General features: G+C 35.8%; 1 pseudogene; it reads right to left on the reverse strand.

Moving 5' to 3' along the window:
- Nucleotides 1-566: 566 nt before the first annotated feature.
- LOC136317717 (neuronal membrane glycoprotein M6-b pseudogene) overlaps nt 567-25,635 on the reverse strand; it is a 30,634-nt pseudogene continuing 5,565 nt past the window's right edge.

The raw sequence follows: 25,635 nt of genomic DNA on the forward strand, positions 1-25,635 counted from the left end.
CTGATTGGATTAGAAAATTGAGGGAGAAAATTAGCTAATTTTTTTAAAGTCAGTTGTAAGAATCACTTTATTTTTGATGAACCACATTTTAACAAATGTCAGTTGACTGAAATGGAACTTCACACCAATTCCATTTTGTTCTTTGTATCTTAACAAAGGACAGGTGGCTTGTGTGAATTTATGGGCAGATTCTTTGATGCTGGCATATCACAGAATATGTCATATTTTCAATTGCTTGTCTTGGTAATAATAAGAGTAAATGTAACACAAATTTCAAAAAATAGTCATTTGTTTTCAAAGTATTGCTTTTTAAAATGGCTGACACAAAAACTTCAATACCTGATCTAAAGAAAAAAATTTACCTAACAGAATTTTTTTTACAAATATACCCCAGAAGCTTGAGACAGACATTAAAGTGTTTGTATTTCTACATAAGTTTGTTTAGAGTGACACACATCATTACTGCAAAGCAACTCTCTGAACATTTGTCAAAACTGTAAATTCGTTGGCTGAAACTCTCAGGCATACACTCACGTGTAAGAACTGAGTTGTTATATTGACCATTACTAAATATCCTGCATTTCCTGTTGTTGTTGTTGTTTTTTTGCTTTGATATCCAAGTAAATCTAAATTTTGTTTGCATCTTTTAAGAAAGACCTGTTAGAAGACAGTATCATGAGGAAGTAGGCCATGGAGGTGACAGTGGCACCAGCTCTCATACAGGCCACAATGAACAAATCATAAGACATGTAGAATTCATTTGTGTCACAAATATTCCAGGATGGAGCCACATATTTTTTCCTCAGAAAGCATTTAAAGGAATAATATACTGAAATGTTGATCTTTTCCACACTGTCTGTTGCATTGATCTGAGTGACTTGATTACTTAACAAGTTGACCATGTGCTATAGGCATAAACATGGCACCACATAGAAACCAAACACCTCCAACCAGGCCCATCCCACGACATAGATGAGGAAGACCAAAATTCCAAGGATTCATGGGCAACAGGGAGTTGTTTTAAACTCTCTATGCAGTTCTTTCACTGACCTTGTGCACAAAAATTTCTGCCAACAGGCCTGACCTGTGGTGGCGCAGTGGATAAAGCGTTGACCTGGAATGCTGAGGTCAACGGTTCAAAACCCTGGGCTTGGCTGGTCAAGGCACGTATGGGAGTTGATGCTTCCTGCTCCTCCCCCTTCTCTCTCTCTCTGTCTCTCTGTCTCTCTTCTCTAAAATGAATAAATAAATAAAAATAATTTAAAAAAAAAATTTCTGCCAACAGAATGATCATATAGAAGAAGAAAAAAGACACAATTTGATAAATGTTATACTGCATCAGTTGTATTTTCTTACTCAGCAAGGTGTGGAGACTGGTTTAGATGGAAAAGCTTTGCTCCAGTTAAAAGATTTCTCTTTCAAATAAGATACAAGAATGTCCACTTTCAATACTTTTATATAACATATTATTAGAAGTCATAGCCACAGTACTCAAACAGGAAAAAAAATAAATAAAAGGTATCCAGATTGAAAAGAAAGAAGTAAAACTCTCGTTATTTGCAGATGACATGAGAGTATATTTAGAAAAGCCTAAAAAACCCACAAAATAATAATAATTAGGCTAATAAATGAATTCAGTGAAGTAACCAGATATAAAATTAATATTCAGAAATCAGTTATATTTTTATATACCAATAACAAACCATTAGAAAGAGAACAATATCATTTACAATTGCATCAAAAAGAATAAAATACCTAGGAATGTATTTTCCAAAGAGATGAAGAACCTGTAATTAGAAAACTATAAGACATTAAAGGAAAAAAATTAAGAAAATAAAAATAAACTGAAAGACAGACTGCACTCATGGAGGCACAATTAACACTGTTAAAATGCTGCCAAAGCAATCTCCAGATTTAATAAAATCTCTATTGAACTACCAGTGGAATTTTTGACAGAATAATCCTAATATTTCAAAAAAAAAACATTCTAAAATTTATATGGAACCACATAAGACATTAGTTAGCCAATGCAGTCTTGACAAGAAATAACAAAATTGAAGGTAACATGCTGATACCAAAATATTCTACAAGGTTATAGTAATCAAAGTAGCAGAATAAGGGCATAAAAACAGAAACATAAATCAATCAAACAGAATCCAGAATCCAGATATAAACCCATGTCTGTATGTTCAACTAATACACGGGTCGGGAATCTATGGCTTGCAAGCCAGATGTGGCTCTTTTGATGGCTGAATCTGGCTCCAAGACAAATCTTTAATTAAAAAATAATTACATTAAAAATATAAAACATTGTCATGTATTACAATCCATTCATTTCCTACCACTCATGTTCATGGTTGCGGGTGGCTGGAGCCAATCATAGCTGTCCTCCGGAACAACACCAAATTTTTATTGGATAATGCCTAACATACATGGGTCACTGTATGGCTCTCAGAAAATTACATTTTAAAATATGTGACGTTCATGGCTCTCTCAGCGAAAAAGGTTCCCAACCTCTGAACCAATATGTTACAAAGGAGGCACTAATTTACAATACATTAAGACAGTTTATTCAATAAATTGTGTTGAGAAAACTAAACTCATGCAAAAAATAAAATGATCAATTTTACACTATATACAAGAATAAACTCAAAATGGATTAAACACTTAAATGTAACACCAGAAACCATAAAAACCCTAGAAGAAAACAGGGAAAACAGGAGCAGTAAAATCTTTGATATTGCTTTTAGTAATATTTTTCTGTTCTGTCTCCATGGGCAAGGAAAACAAAAGATAAAAATGGTAGTACATCAAACTAAAAAGATTTTGCATAATAAAAGAAACCATCAACAAAATGAAAAGAAAACACACTGAATGGCAGAACATATTTTCCAATGATACATCTGACAGGTTAATATTCAAAATTTGTAAAGAACTTATAAAACTCAATACCAAACAAACAATCCAATTAAAAAATAGCCAAGGGACCTAAATAGACATTTCTCAAAATGTACCGATGATCAGTAAATATATGGGAAAAATGCTCAACATCACTAATCATCAGAGAAATGCCAATTATAAACACAATATGATATCACCTCACACCAGTCAGAATAGTCATCATCAATAAATCAATAAAAAACAACTGTTGTGGAGAATGTGAGAAAAAGGTAACCCTTGTACACTGTTGGTAAGAATGCAGTACAGTGCACTCAGTGTAGAAAACAGTATGGAGTTACCTCAAAAAATTAAAAATGGAACTGCCTTATGACCCAGCAATTCTTCTAAGAATATATTCAAAAAAGCCTGAAACACAAACTTGAAATAACATATGCATCACTATGTTCATTGCAGTATTATTTTCAACAGCTAAAATTTGAAAACACCTCAAGTGTTCATCAATAGAAGAGTGGATAAGAAAGCTGTGGTACATTTATACAGTAGAGTACACTTTGTCTGAAAAAAAAAAAGGAAATGTTACCCTTTGCAACAGCATGGATGGTCCTGAAGAGTATTACTGGTATGTTATATGAAATGATCCAGTCAGAAAAAGACAAGTACTACATGATTTTACTCATATATAGAATTTAATTAACAAAATAAACTAACCACAAGATAGAAACAGACTCTGATAGAGAAATACACTTTGCTAGAACCACCAGAGAGGAAGGGAGCTGCAGGGCTCAGTGGAAAAGGTAAAGCAATTAAATGAAAAAAGTAAGAAGAAAAGAAAGGAAGAAAGAAAGAAAGAAAGAAAGAAAGAAAGAAAGAAAGAGAAAGAAAGAAAGAAAGAAAGAAAGAAAGAAAGGGAGAAAGAAAGGAAGAAAGAAAGAAAGAAAGAAAGAAAGAAAGAAAGAAAGAAAGAAAGAAAGAAAGAAAAGAAAGAGAAAGAAAAAATAAAGGGAGAAAAAAGGGAGAAAGAAAAGAGAAAGAACAAAAGAAAGAAAGAGAAAGAAAGAAAGAAAGAAAAAAAATAAAGGGAAAAAAGGGAGAAAGAAAAGAGAAAGAACAAAAAGAAAGAAAAAGAAAGAAAGAAAGAGAAAGAAAGAAAGAAAGAAAGAAAGAAAGAAAATTATAAGTACAGACAACAACATGGTGATTATCATAGGGGAAAGGGGAAGAAGAGGGTATAAAGGGATAAATGTTGATGGAAGGAGACTAGATTTTGGGTGGTGAACATGCAGTACAATATAAAGACGATACGTTACAGAATTGTACATCTGATTCCTATATTATTTTATTAGCCAACTTTATCCCAAAAAATCAATAATAATAAAAAACTAAAAAATGACCTACTGAGTAGAAGAAGATATTCACCAATGACATCTGATAAGGGGCTAATATCCAAAATATATAACAAACTAAAGAGCTTAATATAAAAAAACCTGATTCAAGATTGTGCAGAGAACCTGAGTAAACATTTATTTAAAGAGGACATACAGATGGTCTTTAGACATATAAAAATATGCTCAGCATCACTAATCATCAGGACAATGCAAATTAAAATCACAATAAGATATTACCTGACACTTGTCAGAATGGCTATCATCAAAAAATCAACAAACAGCACTTTTTGCACTGCTAGGATTGTAAATTTATGTAGCCACTATGAAAACAGTATAGGAGTTTCTAAAAAAAAAAAAATTAAAATAATACAACTATATGACCAAACAGGCTAATTTCATTTATTTTTGAGAAAATGTCTGCAAAATAAGCAAGTCTGAATAATCTGTTTTTATTTTTTCTATTTTTTTCAGGTAAAAAAGGGGGTTTTATAAAATATGGAATCTAGTTTTATTCCATGACTCAAATAATTGCACCAGTGTTTTTCCTCAAAACAAAAATCTGACTTCATATATGCTTTCAGAAGTGCTTTATTGTAGGAATATGCTCTGAAAATATGCAGAGTTAGGAAAACAATTTGAGAGAGCGAAATGCCATAGGGCAAAAGCCCTGAGCAGACTAGAGTTCAGGGACCTCTCTGACCCATACTGGAAAAAGTGCATGCTGGAAATAGCAAAACAGTGGGATATGATTTAGTAACAGAAATGTTTAGGCTCTCAGACCAGAGATTAAGTAGGAGTCAGCATATTTCTTGCACATCAATTCACCCCCTGAAAACTTCTCCTACCTGCTACCTTGAGTTATTTGTACTTGCTAATAAATATCTGAGTAAGGCTGGGGATGGGTCTTCAGTTGTTCAGTTTACTGACCAGGGCTGTTTTAGTCCCTTGGAGCATGCCATCTGGTCTCCGAGTAGTTCATTGTTGTTGCGACACTTTATGTTTACTTCTCATTTTGTCATACAGCATATTAAAAAATATATTCAAAGGTGGAGAATTAATTATATTATAATCTTTACTGTTTAATAAAATACATTCTCAAATAAAACTATTTTTTTATTTCAACTGATTAGAATGCATGACAGTCTAATGTATAATAACCATTTGTACAACTTGACGCTACTTCCTCTACTTCCTTGATTTGTGCTCAGGCACCAGCAGTTTACTCACCATTGATTTTACATGATCTGTACAAATATCAACACAGTGGAAAAAAATATTTTTATTCACATATGCCCTGAAAATTTCATGGGAACCATAGGTGTCTATAGACCATACCTGGAGTACCACTGTTGTATGTATTACAAAACTTTCTCAAAAATATGGGAAGATAGAGTCTTTGTTCTCTCATTTCAACTCCCATTGTTTTAAAAGCTGCCCCAGAGGTTGCTCACGTTTCTATATTTATAATCTTCTTTGTTGTGGCTCAGGTGTGTTGACAACAAAATTTCAAAACAAGATTAGAAGTACAAAAAGATTATTTGGGGAGTAAGCAAAAGGGGAGGAGAGCCATTAAATTGTGATTCAGACCCTACATCTCTAAAGGAGAGAGAGAGAAAAAAGGAGGCTTGAAGGAGGGTAAAAATTGTAGAAAGAGATTTAGATTAAAAGAAAGTCTAAAGGTGCTTTGGTCAGGTAAATGGAGATCTCAATCCAAGGTCACCCACTGTAGGAACTCCATGTCTCTTCACAATGGGTCTACTTTAGTATGCTCAGTCATTGGCTGGGTGAATTCTATGGTCAGTAAGATCTTGGCAGTAATTATGGATCCAGAAAGTCAATGGGAGGGGAGCCATCACTCTATCATGCACCCTGAAATATAAGAGCTGAGTGGCACATTTATATGGCCCCCATGGTTCAACCTTTGTACTAAACAGATCAATTTCTCTTAGCAAGTTTTGGGAGTGTGGACAAAAAAAGGGGCCAAAGATGAAACCTGACAAGCTCAGGGAAGGCCTGCATGGCCTGACCTGTGGTGGCGCAGTGGATAAAGCATCAACCTGGAAATGCTGAGGTCGCCGGTTCAAAACTCTGGGCTTGCCTGGTCAAGGCACATATGGGAGTTGATGCTTCCAGCTCCTCCCTCCTTCTTTTTCTCTGTCTCTCCCTCTCCTCTCTCTCTCTCTCTCCTCTAAATAAATAAAATAAAAATTAAAAAACAAACAAACTCAGAGACCTAAAGTAACCACATAGGATGATTTGAAATTAAACTTCCCAAGTAAAAGTGAGTCATAGTAGGTAATCATATCCTAGACCTGTATATTCCTTTATAAAAGTCAATCTTTACCTTAACTGAGCCTGTCTATTGCATTTTTTAAAACTACCAAAATATACCTTTGGATTTTTAGAGTAATCCTCTTTTCTTCCAGACCCCTCAGAGAAGAATATCTCACCAAAAACAGAATCTCTCATTGTTATTTTGTTGCCCAAATACCATCTCTATGTACTATACCCACCTCTCTCTTTTACCCACCAATTTAAAAGAAGTTACTCTTTATCCAATATCAGAGATTTCCTCACTTTCCTTTCTCCTGCCTCCCTAATCCACCACGATGGATAACAAGTAAACCTCCTTATAACTCCTCCTTTGATTGTAACACATAGAAAAAAACTGCAAAATTGCCACTCTTCAGAGTATTTTCTCAATCTGTTAGGATTTTGCTTCCCAGAAATTTTTGTCGGTTTGGCTTAAATAAACTTATAAAAATTATCTACAGCTTTGGACCTTTCTTATATTCTCAAGAGAATGCTCCATGGTCCCTATGATTCTATTTTCTTTAGGGGAAACTGAGAAAAAAGAGTTCAGTGATCTGACTATAATCACTTACTCACTGTAGATGATCTTGGGGCTACAACTGGTATGAAAATTCACTCTCTTCTCTTCACTATTCATTGTAGATTAGCTGCACTTTGAGCATGATTGTGGGAGAAAAGTAGAGAGAGATTCAGCAGCTGCAAAGAATTTGAAGATGGGATGAGATGGATATAAATATGTGCATTAGGACATCTTATTTGCTACATTCATCATGTTAAAAGCAATTTGTGTCTGTGTATGTATGTGTTTGTGTATTATAGGGGAGAAAAATAATTTTTGGCTGAGATAACCTTTGTAATAAAATATTAACAGAAGAAAAAAAAAAACAATTGATAATATGAAAACCTCCTATATACATGAGAGACCCAAGAAAACTTAGTAGCTCCCATAAATGGTCCAAACCACCACCTTACATACCATCTCCAGCCAAAGACAAAAGAAGTTGTGGATGGGGGACCCCATGTGTAAAAGGTTACCAGAAAGAACTCAGTAAATAAGGGTAAGGTTGTTATGCAGATTAATTCTTTGCCTTTTTAATTGATAACAATTTCTAGAAATTTATAGTCATCTTTCTCTTCCTGGTACAGAGAAAGTGACACCCTTCAAATGGAGATTTCTCTTATAAATATAAATGACTCTTACAAAGTATTAACTTCTACTCAGTTTTCATAAATTTTTCTGTTTGCTATTTCTAAAAATAATTAGCCTAAAATAATTCTTAGGACAAAAATACACACTGGGATGACAAATTCTGCTCCCCTTTAGTATGTTGGGAATGGGGAAACTTTCTACTTTCCCTTAGTTCTTCTGGCTGGTTAATAATTAAAATAAAATACAGCATATTAATAACAAAAAAATCAAGTTTTAATACCAATGAAGAAGGAATTCACATAAGCCTGAAAAATCTAAAGAGAGTAAGGCAAAATGAGGTGTATACAAGATGGGCAAAAGTAGGTTTACTCTTCATATGGAAAAGGACATACAGGTTATGATTTTTAAAATAGTTCTGTTAACTCAAAAGGATCTCAAAATGCCACAATGAATGTAAAATAAAATTATAAAAATAATATAATAATTAATATATAATAATACAAAAATAAATTCACATACTCACAATTGTTAAACCTACTTTTGCCCATCCTATATATCTTGGAGAACTAAGGAAAGGAAGTAAGATATTTTGCATGGAGATGAAAAGAATAAATGTTTAGTAAAAATGTATATTGAGCAATCTTGAAATAATGGGACACAGAGAAGATTACACTTATGTCAAATGGGCTTTGTTAGGTTTCTACCTGTCTATCATAACTAGTTCATAATAAAATGGACATCTATGATAATAATGCTTTTCCTGGAACAATTCCTTTGTCTACATTCTTTTAGGCAGTAAAAGGAAAGGTCAAATGTTCTTCCTGAGCTTTATGGGCCTTAATTTTTTTCAGCACAAAATAATCTACATGCCAGAGTGACACATCCTGATGCAATTGGTTCTAAACCCTGAAGTATATTCATAACATTTTTACTAGTATGGTAGGATAATGTTAAACACATTATACAAATAAATATTGTAAATCTTAGTGTTCAAATTTATATGCTGGTAATTGATGTAATTTATATTGATACTTAAACCCCATTTTTAAAAATGTTTGAGCCATTCTAGCTTAATAAAAAAAACCTTCTTTGGGCAACACAATACTCGCTTCCCCTACATATTACTCTGTATGCTCTCTCAAAGAAGATAATACAGAAGAAGCAACAAACAGAAAAAGAACAGTTAAAACCTCTGGAGGTGGTTCTTGCTCTCCCGATACATAATATTGTGAAACATTTCTATACACTGTGATAATGTAAGAGGTGATGTCTTCCGACCTCATTTATAGTTTCTCAACTCAAAAATATTTAGCTCTTAACTACTTCAGGTTTTTTTTTTCCAGTACTTTTATTTTATAAAAGCATCATTGCATTCTTTAAAAAATTGCTCTTCAGCCTTTACCGAGTTGCTTTGTTGGTTACAGCATCTTTTTGATACACCAAGGTTGCAGGTTTGATCCCCAGTCAAGGCATATACATGAATTAACCAATAAATGTATAAATCATTGGAACAATAAATTATATATCTCTCTCCTTCCTCTCTCTCTAAAATAATTTTAATAAGTTTTAAACTTTTTGCTCTTCAAAAGTAACACTACCCTTCTAATAGTGAGGACAATTAAATTTTGATTTTTAATAAAAGGTTAAAAATATTACCTAATTCATAACATCCTCCCACCTTTCTTTACTATCAGTGTAAGAAATGTTCATGAGTATAAGAATTTTTATGACTTTATTTGAGCCAATCTGTTGACAATTGCCAGGAAACAAAGTTTTAACAAATTGAGAAAATTCTCTGAAAAAAGGCAGCTTTACCACTTATTTTATACATCAGAATCAAAGAGAAAGTTGTAAGGGGGTTACATAAAATAAATTGGTGATAAATTAGGGAGGTGGAAGAAAGAAAATTATGGGAAATTTTTGATTGGATAAAAAGTAAAAATCTATATAGTGAAATTTCTTTTACATTGGCAGACATAAGATAATTAATAGTTAATTGAAATGATTGTAATAACAATGAGGGGGTTTGTTGATTACTGCTCTGGTCGGATGCCTGCCCTGAGGGGAGGCAGATAAAGATTACTATTACATTTAAAAGGCATGTTATCAGGTATGTTATTGTATGTAGATGAAAAAGACAACAGACAGGCTGGATTAAAGTAAACATTGACTTTTGTTAAGAGAAAAATACCACTCTAGAAAATGGCTACCCATGATAAACTGCTTTTAGTTAGAAAAAAATTTATTTCAGAACATCCTAAGTGGTTACTGTAGGTCTCTGAGTTTGCATGGCCATTGTATAGGCCTCAAATGATCTTGTCAGGTTTACTATGTGGCCCTGTCTTTTTTTTTTTAGCCTGACCAGGCGGTAGTGTAGTGGATAGAGCCTTGGACTGGGATGTGGAGGACCCAGGTTTGAAACCCCGAGGTCACCAGCTTGAGCACCTGTTCATCTAGTTTGAGCAAAGTTCACTAGCTTGAGCCCAAGGTCGCTGGCTTGAGCAAGGGGTCACTTGGTCTGCTGTAACCCCCTGGTCAAGGCACATGTAAGAAAGCAATCAATGAACAACTAAAATGCTGCATCAAAAATGGATGCTTCTCATCTCTCTCCCTTCCTACCTGTCTGTCACTATGTATCCCTCTCTCTGGCTCTCTCTCTCTGTCTCTGTAAAAAAAAATTTATTTAAAAATTAAATTTTGAGATGACATCAGAGTAATGGCGGGGTAGGAAGCGATACCGATAAATCTCCCCCAAAACTCAACAAGATCTTCAACCAGAAACAGAAAAACCTATACTTGGAGCTTCCAGATGCTTCGCAATACACCCAAAGGTATGATTGAGTGAAAAATTGGCTAAATATATAACCAAAGCCCGAAGGAAATAGGGAGTAAGAAATGCTCCTCCTTCCTCACTAACCTAAACAGGGCGGCATTCTCTGGTAACTGTGAATATAGAAACTGAGGTGGGCAAAGGGGGTGAATAGATCCAGGCCACGGCACAAACGGCTGAACCAGGCTGTGGCACGGAGATCCAAGCCGAGGAAAAACTGATCCTGTGGCAACCCGGGCAATACAAGCTAACACTTGCGCCAAACCCAAACAAAGAAAGAAAAGCAGAGCGGCCATTTTACCCGGTCTCCTGGTCGGTGCGCAGTTAGTGGGCGAGAATTTCTTCCTGGGAAAGCCACGCACGGAAGGGAGTGAGAACTAATTCCAATGGTGGAAATTTTCCATGCTGGTGAGGGTTTCACTCAGGGAAACGCGGCCGGCCTCATATCCTGGTTTGCGCACGCAGATAAGGAGTGAGCAATTCCTCCGAGTGCCTCGGCAGTGCGCGCCCGTGTTATCGCACAGAGGGGCAGAGTCAGGGGTGTTTGTGTGGGCCAAAGCAGAATCTCAAGCCGCCCCAGCGCCTTGCAAAAGCCGCGCACGGGGACGGAGCGAGACTCAATTCCAACGGTGGAGATTTTCCGTGCTGGAGGGTGTTTCACTCAGAGGGAACCGCGGCCGGCCTCATATCCTGGTTTGCGCACGCAGATAAGGAGTGAGCAATTCCTCCGAGTGCCTCGGCAGTGCACACCCGTGTTATCGCACAGAGGGGCAGAGTCAGGGGCCTTTGTGTGGGCCAAAGCGGAATCTCGAGCCGCCCCAGCGCCTTGCAAAAGCCGCGCACGGGGACGGAGTGAGACTCAATTCCAACGCTACAACTTTTCCCTGCGGTTGGGGGTTTCACTCAGAGCGTGAGACTGCTGGCCGGATATCCTGGTCGCAGACAGTGAGTGAGAGTTTCCTCCAAGCACCCCGAAAGTGGGCGCCCGCTTGTGTTACACGGACTCTCTCACTGTCGGAGCCTATAAATGCTATTGAGCTTCGACTGCCAACGAGACTAAAGCACAATACATGACATTGCCATAGAGACTTATCAACTGCAAACCTCTACCTGAGCATGCCAAAGGGGCAGAACCCGGGGTACAGAGCCACCGACCAGGAAGAGGGAGAAAAAAGAAAAAGTAAGAAGATAACCTCTCAAAATCAAGAATAATCTGCAGACTTTATAACCTATCCCATTTTATTATATTTGTTCGTTTGTTTCTCTTATCTTCATTCTTGAGACTTTTTTTTCCTCCTCCAATTTGGCCGATTAACTCTCTACCGGTCTTACTCTCTCCTCTCCTTGAACTACACTACCCATAAGTGTTACAACTCCCATTATCTTTTCTCTTCTCTTCCTTTCTCTCTATGAGGGTTGCACTCCAAAACCGTTAACTCTCTCTCTCTCTCCTTTCTTTTTTCTTCTTTTAGTGGTTACCTCTTTTTTTCTCTCACTCTCTTTCTTTTCTCCCTCTATATTAGTTTCTTCCTTTCTCCTTTACATCTCCTCTCATTCAAACCTCAATAACAAACAAATTATCTTATCTGGGAATCAAACCTATGTTTGTGGCATTTTGGGGGGTTTTCACTTCACCTTTTTAACTCACTAGCAGTGCTCTCATCCCTGGCTCTCCATATTATCTAGTTCTTGTTCCACTAAATACAATAGTAATTTTTTAATTTGTCCCCCCATTTTTCCGTTTTCCTCTTATTCCTCTCATCATAACTCTTAGACAACCAACACCTAAAAGCAAATCATTTCATTCTTGACCCCAATTTTTTCCTTATTTGCTTTTTGTGGGTCCATACGCTCTTTTTTTTCTTTTTTCTTTCCTTTTTTTTTTCTTTTTTTTTTTTCCCCTTTATTACTTTTCCCCAATTCAGGCCCTCCATCACAGGCATTGTTTGTTATAATTCACAGTCCACCACAAGATTTTCTCAAAAAAGAGGGGAGAGGAGAGGAGAGGAAAAAAAAAGGGGGGGGAATAATTTTCTTTTTTTTAATTTTTATTTTATTTTTCTTTATTTCATTATTAATTTTTTTAAAAAAAACACAACTCTTTTTGATTTTTTATTTTTTTATTGTTATTTTTTTAACTTTTTATTCTTTATTAAATCTCATTAATACTATCAACAAAACCACCCTCAGATGCCATTAAGGAAGAGAAAATCGAATATCATGGATACAAAAGAAAGAGAGGTAACACAGCTAGATGAGGAAAAATCTATGGAGAAAAAATTTAATATATTGGAAACCTTGGAGCTAAATGACAGAAAATTCAAGATAGAAATCCTAAAAATCCTCCGAGATATACAAGAAAACACAGAAAGGCAATTTAGGGAGCTCAGAAAACAACTCAATGAACACAAAGAATATATGTCCAAGGAAATTGAAACTATAAAAACAAATCAAACAGAGATGAAAAACTCAATTCACGAGCTGAAAAACGAAATAACAAGCTTAGCTAATAGAACAGGTCAGATAGAAGAGAGGATTAGTGAAATAGAAGACAAGCAACTTGAGGCACAACAGAGAGAAGAAGAAAGAGACTCAAAAATTAAAAAAAATGAGATAGCCCTACAAGAATTATCTGACTCCATCAAAAAGAATAACATAAGAATAATAGGTATATCAGAGGGAGAAGAGAGAGAAAATGGAATGGAGAACATGTTCAAACAAATAATAGATGAGAACTTCCCAAGCCTGTGGAAAGAACTAAAGCCTCAAGTTCAAGAAGCAAACAGAACTCCGAGTTTTCTTAACCCCAACAAACCTACTCCAAGGCATATCATAATGAAATTGACACAAACCAACAGCAAAGAAAAAATTCTCAAGGCAGCCAGGGAAAAGAAGAATACAACATATAAAGGAAGGCCCATTAGATTATCATCAGATTTCTCAGCAGAAACTCTACAAGCTAGAAGAGAGTGGACCCCAATATTTAAAGTCCTGAAAGAGAGGAACTTTCAGCCACGAATACTATACCCATCAAAGCTATCCTTCAAATATGAAGGAGAAATAAAAACATTCACAGATACAGAAAAGATGAGGGAATTTATTATCAGAAAACCCCCACTCCAGGAATTACTAAAGGGGGTTCTCCAATCAGATACAAAGAACAAAAAAAAAATAGAGCCACAAGTAAAAGCTCCAAGAAGAATGCAATAAAACCAAATTTAAAATGTGACTACAACAAAAAGAAAGAGGGGGAGAAGATGGAGATTAACAGTAGCAAAGGACGATGGAGTGCAAAAGTACTCACAAAATAGTTTGCTACAATGAACAGGGTAGGGACCCTTTTCATTACTCAAAGGTAACCACCATTGAAAAAACCACCACAGAAGCACATGAGATAAAAAAAGATAGCAACAGAGGAAAGATGTATGGAATACAACCAAATAAAAACAAAAGATAGAAAAACGAAAGAGAAGGATCAAACAAGACACAAAACTAACAGAAAGCAATCTATAAAATGGCAATAGGGAACTCACAAATATCAATAATTACACTAAATGTAAACGGATTAAACTCACCAATAAAAAGGCACAGAGTAGCAGAATGGATTAAAAAAGAAAATCCAACTGTATGCTGCCTACAGGAAACTCATCTAAGTAACAAGGATAAAAACAAATTCAAAGTGAAAGGCTGGAAAACAATACTGCAAGCAAATAACATCCAAAAAAAAGCAGGTGTAGCAATACTCATATCGGATAATGCTGACTACAAGACAGAAAAAGTACTCAGAGACAAAAATGGCCATTTCATAATGGCTAAGGGGACACTGAATCAAGAAGACATAACAATTCTTAATATATATGCACCAAACCAAGGAGCACCAAAATTTATAAGACAGCTACTTATTGATCTTAAAACAAAAACTGACAAAAATACAATCATACTTGGAGACCTCAATACACCGCTGACAGCTCTAGATCGGTCATCCAAACAGAGAATCAACAAAGACATAGTGGCCTTAAACAAAACACTAGAGCACCTGGATATGATAGACATCTACAGGACATTTCATCCCAAAGTGACTGAGTATACATTTTTCTCCAGTGTACATGGATCATTCTCAAGAATTGACCATATGTTGGGCCACAAAAACAACATCAGCAAATTCAGAAAAATTGAAGTTGTACCAAGCATATTTTCTGATCATAAAGCCTTGAAACTAGAATTCAACTGCAAAAAAGAGGAAAAAAATCCCACAAAAATGTGGAAACTAAACAACATACTTTTAAAAAATGAATGGGTCAAAGAAGAAATAAGTGCAGAGATCAAAAGATATATACAGACTAATGAAAATGACAAAACGACATATCAGAATCTATGGGATGCAGCAAAAGCAGTGATAAGAGGGAAGTTCATATCCCTTCAGGCATATATGAACAAACAAGAGAGAGCCCAAGTGAACCACTTAACTTCTCACCTTAAGGAACTAGAAAAAGAAGAACAAAGACAACCCAAAACCAGCCGAAGAAAGGAGATAATAAAAATCAGAGCAGAACTAAATGAATTAGAGAACAGAAAAACTATAGAAAAAATTAATAGAACAAGGAGCTGGTTCTTTGAAAAGATCAACAAAATTGACAAACCCTTGGCAAGACTTACCAAGGAAAAAAGAGAAAGAACTCATATAAACAAAATCCAAAATGAAAGAGGAGAAATCACCACGGACACCGTAGATATACAAAGAATTATTGTAGAATACTATGAAAAACTTTATGCCACTAAATTCAACAACCTAGAAGAAATGGATAAATTCCTAGAACAATACAACCTTCCTAGACTGAGTCAAGAAGAAGCAGAAAGCCTAAACAGACCTATCAGTAGAGAAGAAATAGAAAAAACCATTAAAAACCTCCCCAAAAATAAAAATCCAGGCCCTGACGGCTATACCAGCGAGTTTTATCAAACATTCAAAGAAGACTTGGTTCCTATTCTACTCAAAGTCTTCCAAAAAGTTGAAGAAGAAGCAATACTTCCAAACACATTTTATGAGGCCAACATAACCCTCATACCAAAACCAGGCAAGGATGGCACAAAAAAAGAAAACTACAGACCAATATCTCTAATGAATACAGATGCTAAAATACTAAACAAAATACTAGCAAATCGAATACAACAACATATTAAAAAAATAATACATCATGATCAAGTGGGATTCATCCCAGAATCTCAAGGATGGTTCACCATACGTAAAACGGTTAATGTAATACACCATATCAACAAAACAAAGAACAAAAACCACATGATCTTATCAATAGATGCAGAAAAGGCTTTCGATAAAATACAACACAATTTTATGTTTAAGACTCTCAACAAAATGGGTATAGAAGGAAAGTATCTCAACATGATAAAGGCCATATATGATAAACCATCAGCTAACATCATATTAAATGGCACTAAACTGAAGGCTTTCCCCCTTAAATCAGGACCAAGACAGGGTTGTCCACTCTCTCCACTCTTATTTAATGTGGTACTGGAGGTTCTAGCCAGAGCAATCAGACAAGACAAAGAAATAAAAGGCATCCATATTGGAAAAGAAGAAGTAAAGGTATCACTTTTTGCAGATGATATGATCCTATACATCGAAAACCCCAAAGAATCCACAAAAAGACTACTAGAAACAATAAGCCAATACAGTAAGGTCGCAGGATACAAAATTAACATACAGAAGTCAATAGCCTTTCTATATGCCAACAATGAAACAACTGAGAAGGAACTCAAAAGAATAATCCCCTTCACGATTGCAACAAAAAAAATAAAATACTTAGGAATAAACATAACAAAGAATGTAAAGGACTTATATAATGAAAACTATAAACCATTGTTAAGGGAAATTGAAAAAGATATAATGAGATGGAAGAATATACCTTGTTCTTGGCTAGGAAGAATAAATATAATCAAGATGGCTATATTACCCAAAGCAATATACAAATTTAATGCAATTCCCATCAAACTTCCAATGACATTTTTTAAAGAAATAGAGCAAAAAATCATCAGATTTATATGGAACTATAAAAAACCCCGAATAACCAAAGCAATCCTAAAGAAAAAGAATGAAGCTGGGGGCATAACAATACCTGACTTCAAACTCTATTATAGGGCCACGACAATCAAAACAGCATGGTATTGGCAGAAAAATAGACACTCAGACCAATGGAACAGAATAGAAAGTCCAGAAATAAAACCACATATATATAGTCAAATAATTTTTGATAAAGGGGCCAACAACACACAATGGAGAAAAGAAAGCCTCTTCAATAAATGGTGCTGGGAAAACTGGAAAGCCACATGCAAAAGAATGAAACTGGACTACAGTCTCTCCCCCTGTACAAAAATTAACTCAAAATGGATCAAAGATCTAAACATAAGACCTGAAACAATTAAGTACATAGAAGAAGACATAGGTACTCAACTCATGGACCTGGGTTTTAAAGAGCATTTTATGAATTTGACTCCAATGGCAAGAGAAGTGAAGGCAAAAATTAATGAATGGGACTACATCAGACAAAGAAGTTTTTGCTCAGCAAGAGAAACTGATAACAAAATAAACAGAAAGCGAACTAAATGGGAAATGATATTTTCAAACAACAGCTCAGATAAGGGCTTAATATCCAAAATATACAAAGAACTCATAAAACTCAACAACAAACAAACAAACAATCCAATAAAAAAATGGGAAGAGGATATGAATAGACACTTCTCCCAGGAAGAAATACAAATGGCCAACAGATATATGAAAAGATGCTCATCTTCTTTAGCTATTAGAGAAATGCAAATCAAAACAGCAATGAGATACCACCTCACACCTGTTCGATTAGCTGTTATTAGCAAGTCAGGTAATAGCAAATGTTGGAGAGGCTGTGGAGAAAAAGGAACCCTCATCCACTGTTGGTGGGAATGTAAAGTAGTACAACCATTATGGAAGAAAGTATGGTGGTTCCTCAAAAAACTGAAATAGAACTACCTTATGACCCAGCAATTCCTCTACTGGGTATATATCCCCAAAACTCAGAAACGTTGATACATAAAGACACATGCAGCCCCTTGTTTATTGCAGCATTGTTCACAGTGGCCAGGACATGGAAACAACCAAAAAGCCCATAAATAGATGACTGGATAAAGAAGATGTGGCACATATACACTATGGAATACTACTCAGCCATAAGAAATGATGACATCAGAACATTTACAGCAAAATGGTGGGATCTTGATAACATGATACGAAGCGAAATAAGTAAATCAGAAAAAACCAGGAACTGTATTATTCCATACGGAGGTGGGACATAATAGTGAAACTAAGAGACATTGATAAGAGTGTGGTGGTTACAGGGGGGAGGGGGAATGGGAGAGGGAAAGGTGGAGGGGGAGGTGCACAGAGAGAACAAGATAGAGGGTGACGGAGAACAATCTGACTTTGGGTGGTGGGTATGCAACATAATTGAATGACAAGATACCCTGGTCTTGTTATCTTTGAATATATGTATCCTGATTTATTGATGTCACCCCATTAAAAAAATAAAATTATAAAAAAAATAAAAATAAAAAATAAAAAAAAATAATAAAAATTAAATTTCACAGGGTAATGTTGATCAATAAAAGTACATAGGTTTCAGATAAACACGAGAGTAGTTATCTACTATCAACTCTGTCATTATATTGTCCTATTATCTTGGCCCTGGCCAGTTGGCTCAGCGGTAGAGCATCTGCCTGGCGTGCGGGGGACCCGGGTACGATTCCCGGCCAGGGCACATAGGAGAAGCACCCATTTGCTTCTCCACCCCCCCTCCTTCCTCTCTATCTCTCTCTTCCCCTCTTGCAGCGGAGACTCCATTGGAGCAAAGATGGCCCGGGCGCTGGGGATGGCTCCTTGGCCTCTGCCCCAGGCACTAGAGTGGCTCTGGTCGTGGCAGTGCGACGCCCAGGAGGGGCAGAGCATTGCCCTCTGGTGGCAGAGCATCGCCCCTGGTGGGCGTGCCGGGTGGATCCCGGTTGGGCGCATGTGGGAGTCTGTCTGACTGTCTCTCCCCGTTTCCAGCTTCAGAAAAATACAAAAAAAAATTGTCTTATTATTTTGAAAATCTCTCTCTCTGTCCCCTTTTTTTTCTTGGTCTGAATTTCCTGATCTGTAATGTGGATGAAAAAAAACAACACATTGATTATATTATATACTTAGCACCAAAAGTTAAATCATATTTTGTCACCTTATATTTGTCCTCTTTACACACTTCCCCCCTACCCTCTCCACCCTTTCTCTTACCCTGGTAACCACTTCACTTTTATCTTTGTCCATAAGTTTCAGTTTTATATCCTAAGTATGTGTGAAATATTACAGTTCTTAGATCTTTTTGATTTATTTATTTCACTCAGTATAATATTCTCAAGGTCCATCCATGAGGTACACAGCATAATCTAGAGTTCTTTTTTCTTTTCCATCTACATTACAGATCAGGAAATTCAGACCAAGAAAAAAGAGAGAGATAGATTTTAAAGATAATAAAGCAATTTAAGCAATTTAATGGCATAGTTGGAAATAGATTGCTTTACCCTCAAAAATCTCCTGGTAGACAAAATAAACTGATAGATAAAATGGCTACTCAGCCACCATCATTCTCAAGAATAATGATGGCCTGAAGGAGAAAGAAAAACTTCCTTAGTCAGTAATCTGCCTCAGACCTTTGAGGCAGCTGGATACTAATAAAGAACAATTGGATCAGGGTGCAAATAATTTTGAGAAACTGTGGCATCACTCCCAACCACAAACAGAAGAAGCTATCTGTAGTTCCCTTTTCCTGAGACCCTTTGACAAATCTATATAACTTCTGCCTCACCCCACATGGGGCTGCCACCCTTTGCTGGTCTCAGTCCACTTGTACTCAGGTGCTTTTCAAATTAATTTTCCTTTTGGAACACACTAGCTTAGTGTTTCTGTTTTGGCCCATGGTTTCTGTCTTTCAGAAGCACAATTTTAGATACACAAAGCAGTGTTATCTGGCAGGTGAGAGCTAAAAAAAGACCAAGGGGTAGTAACAAATAATGACATTTGTAAAATTAGTGCAAATTTTCCTCTACTTTGATTTGACTTTAGGAAATTAAAAAAAATCTAAGAATTCTTATCTCTTGTGACTGCAGTTATATCTAGAGGATTCTTATTTTAATTCCTTTGGATAATTTCACATAAAAGTGGAATTTCTGGATCATATGGTAGCTCTACTTTTGTGGGGAACTTTCATACTGTTTTCTATAGTGGCTGTACCAATTCCTATATTTCAATCTTTTTTCTTGGGCTAAAGTTGGAGATAGCAGAAGGTAGGGAATAGAGTTGGAAAATACAGTCTAAAAATATTATTTCTGCCAGATGTATATTAAAAACATTAAAGCAGAATACTTAATAGTTGTATATGTGACTTCCATAATTAACTTTGCCTAAATTTTTACTGAAGAGGATAAAATTCTGCTACCCCACAGTTGCTTTTTGGGATATTTATTTTAAGTTGTTTATTAAGAAATAAAAGGCACTGAGGGTTGGTTCAGTGGATACAATGTCAGCCGCGTGTTGGACGTACTGAGTTCAATTCCCAGTTAAGGCACATACGAGAAGCAAACATCTACTTCTCTCCTCTTTCATGCCCCCCTTCTCTTCTTCCTTCTTTCTCACAGCCAGTGGCCCTTTTGGTTCAAATGTTGGCCCCAAGCACTAAAAATAGCTCAGTTGACTTCAGCTTAAGGCACATGCCAGAGTCTGTCTCACCATCTGCCCTCCTCTCACTTAAAAAAAAAGAAAGAAAGAAAAGAAAAAAAAACCTCAGATAGAACTTTTGAACCACCCTGCCCTTCTTCCCCAAGAGATTAAAACAAAGAAACCTGTTTCAGAAATTAAAACATAAGTTGTAGCTTTAGTGTAATTTGAATTAAGTATGGTAAACAAGAGGGTTTCAGGCAGGTTCCTGTTATCTAGCTACTCCCTGTGTCCCATTTATTCTGAGTTATCTGGCAAGAATTTACCTTTTATGTGTTCTGCTCTTCTTCAACTACCTATAAATTTCCCATTCTGACTTCTGAAATCTAATACTGTGCCCCCCAAATCTTCTTTGTCTAAAAGTATAAATATCTTATATATACAGTGTTGCCTTGTTGTCTTTGAAATTTTCCTGGAAAAATCATGCCTGTGTGAATTCTTTGTGTTCATGTACTAAACTTTGATTTTATCCTGTTATTCTGTCCCTGTTAATTTGGCTCTTGACCCACCAGGAAAATTTAGAAGATAGAAGGAATAATATTGTTATTGTTTTACCTCCCACACCACTCAAAATGGGAATATATTCTGAATTACCTTTGCAGTAATCTTACCCACTGCCTAGGTTTTTTTGTTTTGTTTTGTTTTGTTTTGGTGACAGAGACAGAGAGAGAGTCAGAGAGAGTGATAGATAGAGATAGACAGGCAGGGATAAAGAAAGATGAGAAGCATCAATTTTTTTTTGTTGTGGTTCCTTTAGTTGTTCATTGACTGCTTTCTCATATGTGCCTTGACCAGGGGGCTACAGCAGAGCAAGTGACCCCTTGCTCAAGCCAGCAACTTGTGCTCAAGCCAGCGACCTTTATGCTCAAGCCAGTGATGATGTGGTTATGTCTATGATTCTATGCTCAAGCTAGTGACCCTGCGCTCAAGTTGGTGAGCCTGCCCTCAAGGCTGTTGAGCTCATGCTTTAAGCCGTAGACATCTGAGTTTTAAACCTGGGTCCTTCACGTTTGCCTGGGTTTTTTTTAAATGACAGTGTTCTAACTATCGAACAGGATCTCCTACACTTACACACTTACTGTTGTTTTTCCTGCTTGGATGAAATATGATTTATTCTAACATAATTGGTCCAAGCTCTGCCCTCTAGAAAAATAAGAATATATTAATAACAGTAGAAATAATAATGTATATTTATAAGTATACTCATTTAATTATCAAAATAACTTTGCATTCAGCAGAATTATTATCATTCCCATTTAAACAATGACTGAATTTTTTACCCTTCCGCATAAAAGCTTTTTTTGTGGCAGAGACAGAGAGAGAAAGAGAGAGGGGCTAATAGAGACAGACAGACAGGAAGGGAGAGAGATGAGAAGCATCAATGCTTCATTGAGTCACCTTAGTTGTTCATTGATTTCTTTCTCATATGTGACTTGACAAGGGGGATACAGCAGAGCAAGTGACCCCTTGCTCAAGACAGTGACCCGGGGCTCAAGATAGTGAGCCTTGCTCAAACCAGATGAGCCTACACTCAAGCTGGCGGTCTCAGGGTTTTGAACCCGGTTCCTCTGCATCCCAGTCTGATGCTCTATCCACTGTGCCACTGCCTGTTTAGCCCATAATAGCTTTTTAAAATATATTAAAATCAGTATTAGCTAATCATCCCCATTTTCTCCAACTATTTCTTATAAAATGGTTTCCAGATACTTAATCATCTTTTCTTTTCCTACTCAAAATGAATTATTGTTTGTTAATGTCTTTGTAATGTTGTGTTGTAGGGTCAGTACTGGACATGGCTTTTCCCCCTCCCCAGTCCCTGACACTGTAGTCATAGATCTTGGCAGCGAGTTACAGAAGAGAGAGTAATAAAACTGCTCCTAAGGTTTTACTAAAGACAAAGGAACTGAATCATCAGATATTATCAAGGCAAAGCAGCACAGACCAATGCATATGCTTCCTCCATCGCCTTCTTGCCTCCTCATCTGCTAGCTTGCCCATAGATAAACAGTTTTTCTTAAGTAATTGCCTAAGGTTTAGCAATAAAAATCACAGCCCCCCTCAGTTGTGTATGGAGCTTTCACTAACCTGCTGCCATTGGTGCTGACCCTGTGTATAAGTAATAAAGGTTAATTCTGTTCTATCTGGTTCTTCTCGTGGTTTCTTGGTGCTCCTGCAACAACATCAGACCAATTTTATGGGTTTGGATCTCCTGTGTTACATTTGGTTCCTAGAAATAACAATAGTAGTTTAGATATAGTTGAAATAGCACATTATTCAATGAGATTAGACCTATTTTCAGATAGTATATTATATTCTTATTGGTACATATGGAGCAAAATTGACTTCTTTTGTTAGTGTTTCTCTTTGTGTTGAAAGTCTGGTCTCAATCATTTATTCTGTTCCACATCTGATTTGTTTCTATAACCTCAGCCCAAGTTTTGGGCTATCTACTCAGTATTTCATGAGAGACTAAACCCAAGGTGGATTTTACTTAATCTCAGTATATTTTATATTTTTGTCTATAGTAAGAAAAAACTATTTTATGTTAGTTGTCTTCACTTTTTAAATATGTCATCCTCAAATATTCAAAGTAAAATACCATCAAATGGTATATTCTCATACACGTTCTATTTTACCATTTTATTAATGTTAAAGTAAAGAAGCTATTCCACAACTAAAACTAATCTCTCTGCCATTACTTGGTTTCTGTCAGTATCTCCTGAGAGCTTTGCATCATTTCATTTTTCATTTAAACTCTATGTATTTATCTTTTTCTCCTCAATTCAATTATTTTTTATCAATATACAAGTCCAAGATACCAATACCTCTCACCCTGTAGCAATAGCCTCCTAACTGGTATACGGTCATTCACTCTGATATTGCACAATTCTAGAAAATTTCTCCACATAGGAGCAAAAATCATGTTTTAAAATCATATAGCAGATACTTTTATTTTCCTGCTTAAAATACTTTTATTTTTTATATCAACGTAAAATAAACACTCTTTGTTATGACCTACAAGACCATACATGATACAACCTGTGCTTTCTTAGTTCTCTGCATTAGTTTCTTGAGGTTACTGTAACAAATTACCACAACCTTGGTGACTTAAAACTATACACATTTATTTTCTTACAGTTCTGGAGGTCAGAAGCCAAAAAAGATAGGCAAAGCTACAAAGATCACATTTCTATACCTTATTTTCAAAGAAAGCTAAAAAGGCAAATACAGCATTGGGCAAAAGTAGGTTTACAGTTGTGAGTATGCAAAAATACAGTTGATTCTTGTATTATAATTTATTAATTATTATATATTTTTCATATGAACAACTGTAAACTTACTTTTGCTCCACCCTATACTTAGTATTCTACATCCTAGAGAAAGTGGCATACATTCTGTTATACTGACTTATTTAAAAAAAAACCTCAAAACAAACAAGAGTTCATGATACTGTGATGCCAGAATATATTGCAAATGTCTGCATCACCTTAGCTCTGTTTCTAAATTATGCTGTTTGTTACTGAGTCAAGACCTTTGTACTTGCAATTATAGATGCTCTTTGATTTACAATACATCCCAGTAAATCCACTGTAAGTTGAAAAGATTGTAAGTCAAAAAATATATTTAATTTATTTATACTACCAAGTATCATAGCTTAGCCTTGTCTATGTTAAAGGTGTTCAGAACACTTACATGAGCCTGCAGTTGGTCAAATAATTTAACAAAAAGGCTATTTTATAATAAGGTGTTGAAGATCTCATGTAATTTATTATGTGTATCACTTTTACACCACTGTGAAGTTGAAAATCTGTGAGTCAACCATCATAAGTCTGGAACTATCTACTTCCTCTTCTTGGAATGTCCTTTCTCATGCTCTTCACATGGTTAACTTTTTTTATTATTCAAATCTTGCTTAAATCTCTTTAAAAAGATATAGCTGGATTCTTTATCTAATGTCCTTCCCAAATTACTTTCTATCATTAAGTTATTCTATTTTTATACTACATGTCATTATTTAAATTCATACTTTTTGCTTGTTGAGTTGTTATTGCTTTGCATTTGTATTAGAATGTAAGATCCATGATAGTAGTGACAATATAAATTTTATACAGCACTATATTCTCTGTCATTAGCATAGTACATGGTGAATAGTAGGTTCTAAAAATATGCTTTTTGAACTGTAAAAAATGTACTATAGGAGAACACGTACATACTTTGCAACCAAACAAACTTGAGTTTGAACATCAATTAAAACTATGTGACCATAATTAAGTGATTTAACCTCCTTGATTGTCAAGTTTTAAATTTTTCTCTCATTTTTAAAAAACATTTTTTAATTCATTAATTTAAGAGAAAGAGGAAGAGAGAGAGAGAAACATCAATTTATTTTTCCACCTATCCATACATTCATTGGTTGATTCTTCCATTGACCTGATCAAGGATTGACCTTGCAACCTTGTATATGCAGATGATTCTTTAATCAACTAAGCTACCTGGCCAGGGCTCAAGTTTTTTTTATTTGTAGGTGACAATCATGCTTTTTTATGTAGAGATGTTATGATAACTGAAGTAACAAACAAATGCGGAATGTGGGACAGAGAGCTTTTCCTCTTAGTTGCATACAATTTGAAAATGTGATAAACCAGTCTTATATTATGACTTAACAGTGTCCTGAATATCATATTGAAAAGAAAATGTGTTAAGATGAATCCTAAGCATGTCACTGGAGAAGTTTCTAAAATTCATCACTGATTCAAAAATTAATACTGGAAAAGTACATTAAAGAATTATATATTTTTAATGTTAAGAAGAATAGAGCCTAGGCCAGTTGGCTCAGTAGTGAAGCATTGGCCCAGAGTGTGGATGTTCTGGGTTTGTTTCATAGTCAGGGCACACAGGAGAAGCACCCATCTGCTTCTCCACCCCTCCACCTTCTCACTTCTCTCTCTCTCTCTCTCTCTCTCTCTCTCTCTTTCCCTCCTGCAGCCATATCTCGTTTGGAGCAAATTGACCTTTGGCACTGAGGATGGCTCCATGGCTTCCACTTCAGGCCTAGGAAGAATTTGGTTGCTGATCAACAGAGCAATGCCCAAGATGAGCAGAGCATTTACCCATAGTGGGCTTGCCAGGTGGATCTCTGTTTGGGCACATGCAGGAATTTATCTCTGCCTTCCCTCCTCTCACTGAATAAAAGAAGAAAAAGAAGAATGGAGATGAGAAAGATGAAAAATAAGAGAAGATAAAAAGTAACTGTAGAACAAAATAT

Source organism: Saccopteryx bilineata, chromosome X, assembly GCF_036850765.1.
Source record: "Saccopteryx bilineata isolate mSacBil1 chromosome X, mSacBil1_pri_phased_curated, whole genome shotgun sequence".
Taxonomy (NCBI): Eukaryota; Metazoa; Chordata; class Mammalia; order Chiroptera; family Emballonuridae; genus Saccopteryx; species Saccopteryx bilineata.